General features: G+C 33.9%; 1 pseudogene; it reads left to right on the plus strand.

Annotated features, from left to right (window-relative positions):
- The first annotated feature begins 302 nt into the window (after positions 1-302).
- LOC119193258 lies at positions 303-9,419 on the plus strand (annotated as a pseudogene).
- Positions 9,420-9,657: the final 238 nt, after the last annotated feature.

The raw sequence follows: 9,657 nt of genomic DNA on the forward strand, positions 1-9,657 counted from the left end.
GTGTTAATTCTATTGGTTTTTATAATCATAAAAAAATCATCAATCGCGCATTATGTTTCTCTTAGCAGCATTGAAACGTAGCGTAGCTGGGCAATAGTTTTCGCTAGATATTTAACATTCACGTTCATAGCACGTTGGTCTAATGTGAAAATTGTTGGTTGCTAGTATTTTGTCCGTAAGCCAACAGAGCGCACACGGTACAAGCGAGTCTGGGTTAAAACCAGGAAACATGTTTTAATTCTTCTCACATCTTGGAATATTGTAATCTTTTCCCTACCTACTTATGAAAATTTCTTTTCCAGACAGGCTCTACTTCGCAACACTGAAGACCGGCTACAAACCGAAGCCGACTCGCAACAGCAAATACTTTCACATAGAAGATGAGAGATCGTCTACGAGAATTTCTACTTCGACTTCGGTCCGTACCATCTCTGCCATCTGTACCAGTTTTGCAACAAACTCAATGAGGAACTGGAGAAGAATCCGAAGAAGATTGTTTACTACACGAGCAACAATGAGACCCTTCGGCTTAACGCAGCGTATCTTATTGGGAGCTATCAGGTTAGTTTGTGCTATGATCTTGAACGTTACTTTCATGAGTCCATGAGGTTCTTGCTCAAATCAACCAACAGTCTATTGGAGCCTTAAAGGGTTTTCAGATATTGGACTAATATAATTGTAGGTGCAAATAGACTGCGTGTGGAAGTAAAAACGATTTTTGTTAATTACTAGTAGACCCGGTAAACACGTTGTCTTGTCACAGTCTGCCTTTTATGTAAACTACCTTTCATCTTTTTTAGGTCTTGATAACAGCGCCACCTATCGGACACAAAAATTATCCTATGATTAGTGTTTTCTGAGATTAGCTATGAAAAAATATACCAAATTTACTCCCGTTGATTTTCAAAATTATTCTTTTTGATGATAATAGTGGGACAAAAAAACTAATAAGTCATTTCGGTAGAACCATTCTCAACTGATGCTTTAAAGATTAATTAATTAGTATTTATCTATAAGTTAACATTTTTTTATGTTGGTGTTTACAACAGAACTCTAGTTTCAATTAAGCGTAGTAGTTTATTGCTTTTGAGCAACTTAATGTCTGCGCATGAATGTATTTGGGTTACATTTCTTACATACCTTAATGAGTTCATATAAAATCTGATGTTATTTTAAGCCTAAATACCATGAAACTGATGACCTTATTATAACACATACACTTTTTAATGTTCAAGGGTTATTTAACAAAAACATAATGTTTGATAAAGGTCAAATGGCCAGTGGACTACATTCATCAAAGAAGTCGTTAAAATAACTTTTCCTTCAAATGAACATATTTCTTGATTACGAACTTAGACGTGATTATGAAATATTCTTTGAAAATAATCTAATTTATTATCGTAATTGGTAAAGTTTTTAAAAGTCTGCGTGACTTTTAATATTTATTAGTTTTTCCGTAAAATATATTGGCTAATAAAATTAAGCCATTTGAATACATTTAAAACGTAATTTGTGAGTGACTTGGTTCAGTTTTATGATCGACCAGTTTATGAACCACTTACTGAAATTAAATTCAAAGGTGATTGGTTAAATTTTGCGAAACATTAGTAGAAGGAAACCATAATGATTGATGGGTTTATGAGAAATTAAGTTTCGCTCGCGTCTACGTTCCCGTACGTACAATCAGCAAAGTTGGCGGTCGACCACCCTAAGGGTCAAAATAACTTGGCAAATTTGTTTTACTTCGTTTGGGAGGCGGGGTTTGGGATCGATTGCATAGATCGATATCAGTCGTAGGCCTACTGGCTACCTGCAATGACGTTACGTAACACTACCGAACCGCTGCTGAGTGTATAATAGAAAACGAAATTAAAATTGATGCGCGCACGTCTATGCTATGACGATAATTCCTATACTTGTAAGATGCATATCGTCGGCGTAAAGAACGTAATAACAAAAGTTTTATAGTTTGGAGACAATCGCGATTTACAGTGTTTTTATTGTTAAATTTTTGGCATAATTTTTAATAAATAAGAAACGACATTATGTTAATTATTTTATATCATATTATGTGCCTGATTACCTTCTTTTTAACTTTTAACAAACCAAACTTTATGTTGTATTCAAAAAATAATCATTTTAAAGCAATTTCCGCCATATTTGTCACAACTATATTTTGTTAGTAAATTATGATTAGCTACTTTTTTAAGCCGTTTTTTTAGTTTTCGGTCTCTTTAAACCCATAGTCTATAATTAATTTATTAAATAAATTCAATGGCTGCATAATATTATGATTGAATTTTGAATCGTAAAATTTAAACTGTTCAGTTTATTCAATTCGTTCAATAATTCATATTATAATAATAAATCATAGTTAATAGATTTCATTATTTCGAATTGTTATTTTATTTTATTTCAAAAACTTAGACGATAACATTTTATTCCAATCTCTGTATTTACAAATATGTATTAACATTAAAGTTAAAATAATTGACCTAAAATTATTAGCTTCTTGGAGATATTGTTTTTATTTCCTCTTAATGATCTTTTTATCTTAAATATGAATAGTTTTGAGTTAATAACGAAATACCTTTTTCATCCTAATTTGAACTATTTAACACCTTTTTGAAGTAGTTAATTGGACTATTTATCGATATGCAGCGATTATTATTTATTGAATTTGAGGCGAGTTTAAAGATTTTAGGTGTAGGCGGTAATATGCTTTTATTAGAGTAATATTGAAAGGCCAACATTTTTATTGCTGCAGATGTTGTTTGAAAAGAATAAATATAATACATAAAAATGGTTTGTTAAAGAGCGCATTTTTTATCAATGTTTGTATTGATACCGGTCTTACGTGGACGCATTTATCGTTAAACTGAGTCGATTGTTATGCTATTGAATTTAGAGGCATTTAAAGATTATAAGTGTAGGCGTTGATTTGAATTCTTATTACAGTAATATTTGCAAGGCTAACATTTTATTGCTGCACATGTCCAGTTTGTAAATTTTAGTTACTTTCTTTATAGTTATTTAGTTTTCGCTGAGTTAAAACCCAAAGTCTATAATCAACTTACAGTTATTGATTTTTTTTATGCTTTTTGAACATTTTATTTACTTTTTAAAGGACATGTCCGTTTTTTGTATGGGCGCTGGTTTTTTGTTTCGAATAAATTCCAACCAACCTCAAACTTATTGAATAATAATGTGCCAAAATTAGTAACTTGGAGTCATTACAATAATAATTTTAGACCCTTCATTGATAAGAAAAATAAGAAAAAAAAGTCATGGCTGAGTAATTCATACAAATAATTTCATGATTCGTCAAAAGATATAACTACCTGTTTTTTTACATAAGTAAGTGTTATTATTATCATTTGCGGATATAAAGGGAAAAATTTAAAAATAAGAAAATTTAAAAAAATGTTATTCGCAGTAATTATTTTCAGAGATAACTAAACAAGATTTTTGATTACTTAACTTTTTTCGGGATGCCTTCCAAATGTAATAACGTTTATATTTGCAGAGTTCATTTTAAGTGTAATATTTAAAGTAAATATTTTTTAAATCTCACAATCAAATCTTTCAAATAAAATGATTTATTTCAATAGGCTCGTTTTGTGAAACAGTCGATGAGGCTCACGCACATATCGCTACGATATATAATTATCAAAAGTTAAAATCGAATATAGTAGATAATATATTTGCAACACCAACAAATAATGAGATACACATGTAAAATGAAATTTCGTAGAAAGTCCATGTAAATAAAACACATTTTTTGTTACTTCAGTGATATGATTTAATTGTATTCATTACAAGTTTGATACGCTCAGCAGGCAGGTTGAGTAGAGTGTGCGCTCTGGATCGGTTAGCGATGGAGCTCTCATCCGTATCCTAGTGTATCCATCGAGGACAGTGGTTCTCTGTAATACAATTAAATTATATATTAATTACTAAAATCTATTATTCTAATAATATTTTAACGTAATGACTACAGTGCCAAAATAATAAAATTTATATGGGAGCAGAACGCCAGTGCGGCCAACACAAAAATACGTGGGTCAAGTACGAAATAATCCAAATTAAGTAAAAAAATCAGCTCTGTTTTCCATAATTGCACACATTTTATTGAGATAAAAATCCCAAATTTGCATTAAATCGGATTGTAATTCTACTTTAATTCAGTGCTACATATTATGTAGTTGTAAAAGAAACAATAATAACAGAAACCTCTGGGTTAAACTGGGTGGAACTTAAACGACTTATAAGCGGATCTTACAAACGCGCCGACATAGTTAATTACTCTAGTAAGAAATCATAATACCACTACTTAAAATCTTTAAACTCGTCTAAATTCAATAAACAATGGACGCCGCTTTCCGATAAAGGCGATCGACATTCCGGGGTTAACAAAAACATAAAAATGTCGTCCTCTAACAAGAAGAACGCTTTTTATGTGAAATCTTTACACTTTTATACTGCACATGTGCAGCAATAAAAATGTTGGCTATGCAATATTACTGTAATAAAACAAATTATCGCCTATCAATAAATTTTTTATGCTCGTCTATATTTTTGGCATTAAATAAAAATTATTAATAAAGGAGATAGAATTTCGGGCATCGTGACTTTTTTAAATTGGAAATTTCCTCCTTATTTCTTAAATATTAATTTTTTTTTTAAGTTATCGAAGAACCTCTTTATACTCTTAATAACAATTGTATTTTTAAGTGCCAATGAACACTAAAGATTATTTTTCTAGACGTCATGTTATCCAAATCGAATGAGCTATCACTCATATTTTTGGATCTTTATAATACATAAATTGACACCTTTTTGAGCTTATTGACTGGACTAAAAGGCTTACCGGCCTGTCTTAATATATTCCCAACATTAAATTAGAGTTTACTATTAAAAGTCGACGGTAAAAGTTACGCTTAATGCTACTGCTGTTTCAATATCGAAAACTCTGAATTTTTAACTGAGATCAAGAAAAGATAGGTAACACCTATAACTATAGTGAGTATACCCGTCGAAGTAGTTTATTTTTGCATTGAGTACTTTTTAGTTTTCCAATTATAATTCTTTTCAATATTTTGACATTTGATTATACGTAAAGCAACTTAAATAACATACTACATAGATTACTACAAGTATGATTAATAGCACTATGTTAATTTTTGGCAAAAAACACACCAATGACTAATCATATTTGACCCTACGATAGATAGGATAACTTAAGGATTAATATAAAATATAATAAGTAGCATATTGAAGTCTGTTTTACACAATTAAAGGAATAAGTATTCATCAAAACTCAATAATATTATAATTATTTTTAAAAGAGCTTAAAAGGTGGTCTATGTTGGCTTTAAATATAATTAATTATGATGACCAATAATTAAAAAAAGCCATAAACCGCGATTTTCTCAAAACTGCAAAATTTTAATTATTAGTTCTCTGTGCTGACGATATTTTTCCCTCGCATATTAACGTCCACTAGTTAAAATTAATATTAAAATATTATATAGTATAGTATGACTGATTTACTTACTGTAATATTTAATTCCCGGAATATATAATCCATGGTGCAGTAGTCACATGACGGGTCGGCGACTAAGTAATTAAGAGTCCAGTAAACGAACATAAGTTTACGTAGTGGCAAGATATCGGTGTCCGTAAACGAAAAAATAATTGTGAGCAAAATACTACTGGTACTCAATAGTTGCGTGCGCGTCGTCAATCAGTAAAATACAACTAAAGTAAACAATAATAGTTATCTGCTGTTCCTTTCGCACATCTCCAAAACTGTCGTAATTGGTGAAATATGAGACAGGGGCGTGTCTAAATATCTCGGGACATTAGACCGGTCCGAAGCAAAATGTGTTTGGAAGTGTACTAGCACCAACTTGTCCGATTGTACCTTTTACTAGTATAAAGTAACTTTATACATAATATATATGGATATTGTAACACTCAAACAGCTTGTGATTTACTAGCATACTACTAGCAGAACTTTTATACATGCTAGTCGCCAATGCTTTTGTGCGGATTATGCAAGCGTATCGATCTTACCACCATTGGAAACGACTTAGACTTCCGATTAAAAGCTTTGTTACAAGGATCAGCGCTAAATACATTTAATGGTATTTATTGCTACAGATTCAGATATAAAATAATTGTGTTGGATTATATACACCCAACATTATGTCCTTCTGGGCGGTATGTTTCTATGAGTTTTATCAAAATGTATGTCATCCAAAAGGTAACGGGATTTTTAAAATTTACGCTGTAATAAATAAGTTATACAACTTTGAAATTTGTTGGGCAAATAACAATAATGGCAAACTGCGATGTCATCGAGTGTCACTAGCCATAAGGCTGTGTGAGTGATAAAGAGAAAGCGCGATAACCTTACCACGGCAACATGTTTATTTTCAAAAAAAATTGGTGATAATTTCACAAAATTTCTATTTCGTATTATTTTATGTTACATATAAAATAAAGTAAAAATTATACATAGGAATTACCTAGAATCTATATTGGACTTGACTAAGTATAGTGCTTTCCGCGTATCATATTTTCGATACCCGATACGTTGTATGCACGAGATTACATAAATGGATTGTTAAATATTCTAAAGAACTCTTTGTTACCTATCCTTACGTTCTGGTTACAGTAGTTCAGAATCCATAGAATCTATCAGAATCCCGGCATACATCTGCAATGTTTATTATTGGATAATTGCCCGCGTGGGTTAGTTCAATTGCGCTGAACTCGTGTTACTGTTACAAATTGGTCCGTTGTCGACTCGTGACACGGTTAACTGAGAAGGTACGATACCTATATTGGATTTGCCGGAAAGATGTGGGATCTGTAGATATCTTGTTATTTATTTGCATTCAACCATTTTCTATAAACACAACATGGTAGGTATGTATCTCCTTAATGTAGTCGTTAGTAGCTGAAGTCCTGAATTCAATACCAGCTGTAACGCTAGGTTTATCTAAACCTACTTGCTCAGATTTGAGTTATCTCTGAAAAGAGCTGAGGTCTTGCTGACTGCTGGTACCTAAGCGCAATCATTCCTTCATAATGCGGGAATCTGTTGCCCCGACTCCCCTTTGTAGAGGATGATAATAATATATGATCACATACCAACTTTTCCAAACTGATTTGTATCTCACGGCCCTTCCAGATAATATACCTGAACACGAGTCCAGCGGCAGCGTACAAGCAACTTCAGACGGGTCGGGTGGTCGCTGCTGAACTTCCGCGACGTCGGGCGGGCCGCCGCTGTTCGACATCTCGCTGCAGGACGTGCTGCACGGCATCAAGGTGGCGCACGAGGCCGGCTTCTTCCACTTCGAACACTTCGACGCTGACCAGTATTTGTTTTATGAGGTAAGGTGATGGTTTTGCTAATTGATGCAATCTACTACTATTATATCTACTACTGTAATATTATACTCTCAACATTATGTCTCTCTCTGGGCGGTACGTTTCTATGAGATTTTATCAAAATGTATGTCACCCAAAATCTAACGGAACAATTACTTTTGAAATCTACGCTGTAATAAATAAGTTATAAAGCTTTGAAATTTGTTAGGTAAATGACAATAATGGTAAACTTTGATGTTATCTGCTAGGTTTTGCTGGTGATTAGTAATCTCTAAAATGGTTTCAGTACATAGTATCACTTCGACGTTAATGAAACAATATTTTGATTTAATTACTATTCCAGCAGTTGTTCTCCGTGTTTTCCGCAAACAATCCCTTGCCATAGACTAAATTAAGTAATAAAATTTATAAATATTATTAAAACACTGTGTAAATATCTTTGATACTACGTTTTATTAACAAAGGATTTTCAAAAAGTGCAGTAAACAGCTGTGTATTTGTTCTAAAACCTAATATTTGTGTTCAGAAAGTGGAGAACGGCGACCTGAACTGGATAGTGCCGGGCAAGATGCTGGCGTTCTCCGGACCACCACCGCTCGCGGCTCGACCGCGGCTACCCGCTGCACAGCCCCGAACACTATCACGAATACTTCCGCAAACATAATGTTAGTGCCTTCATTCTATTGTGGCTTTGAAACAATGCGAATAGTTTCTATAACGGATGCCCATTGTACCGTTGCCACAAAGAACTACATTTTTTATGTTATGCATATCACAGACCCTCTTATACAAATATGCATGGTTATTAAACGTTTAAAGAATTGCTAGCATTTATTCACGCAACGGAATATAAGATTCACTGTGTATTTTACGACCTATAAAAATAACGTCATTATATGGGACTACTTGTGCACAATTTTTAATCCCGAAAAGTAGATATGCTATAGTACTTTGCGACGTGGTTTCCTTCACCACATACTGAACTTAACTATAAAATTGAATACATTTTTTTTATTACGCTCACACAGTCGCGGTTAAACCGGACTATATGCATTACTACATAATATAAAACAAAGTCGCCTTCTCTGTCCCTATGTGTGCTTAAATCTTTAAAACTACGCAACGGATTTTGATGCGGTTTTTAATAGATAGAGTGATTCAAGAGGAAGGTTTATATGTATAATAATAACATCCATTAAATAGGGAGAAATACTGTTATTTTGTTATGTTATACCCGTGCGAAGCCAGAGCGGGCCGTTATGTTTTATATACAACGTACACATTTTTCTGTAGTGTATTTAGTATCAGAATTGCACCCGTGCGAATACTATATAAACACTAATTTGTTGCAGGTGACGACGATAGTGCGTCTGAACAAGAAGTCGTACGACGCGCGGCAGTTCACGTCGCACGGGTTCGAGCACCGCGAGTTGTTCTTCGTGGACGGCTCCGTGCCCTCCGACCTCATCGTCAACCGCTTCCTCCGCATCGCCGAGGCGGCCCGCGGCACCGTCGCCGTGCATTGTAAAGGTGACGGCCCACAACTTACCCATACTATACATACACACATAGTGACACTTTGTCCCTTTTCACGGGTATATAATATTTACATTTTGTCAGCTGTGTTAGTTTCTAAGGATTAGATCCCAAAATTGAGTTAATGTATAATGTTACTTGGACGGTGCAAAATAAATGATCATGTCCTAAAAATTACCAACTCAGTTACTGACTTGCGCCACTAGTGTGCCTTAGCAACTGAGATTGGAACGGCAAATCAGCACTCTGTCAATATAGTCTCCACATATCGAATGCGAAAATAACGAAATTTAAATCTATTGGCTAAAAACCGATTGTGAATAATGAAATAATGTTTGCAGCGGGTCTGGGCCGGACGGGCACTCTGATCGCGTGCTACATGATGAAGCACCACGGGTTCACCGCCCGCGAGCCATCGCGTGGCTCCGCGTGTGTCGCCCCGGCTCCGTCATCGGACACCAACAGTGGTTCTTGGAGAAGTAAGTACTTGTCCAAAACTAACGAGATCCATTGAAGTCACTATATTTGACCTCTTTAAATAATAGGATTTTCGCAAATTTACAAATCGCCGCTATCTTTTCAAAGAAATAGACTGAATGCGAATTTATGTTATAGCGAGGAATTTAAAATTAATAATCATGAAATTTAAAGTCTAGCCACATATTTAGGTCAAAGTAATGGATAAAAGTAAAAAAAATCACATACTTATGCCAAATA

This window comes from Manduca sexta, unplaced genomic scaffold, assembly GCF_014839805.1.
Source record: "Manduca sexta isolate Smith_Timp_Sample1 unplaced genomic scaffold, JHU_Msex_v1.0 HiC_scaffold_3833, whole genome shotgun sequence".
Lineage (NCBI taxonomy): Eukaryota > Metazoa > Arthropoda > Insecta > Lepidoptera > Sphingidae > Manduca > Manduca sexta.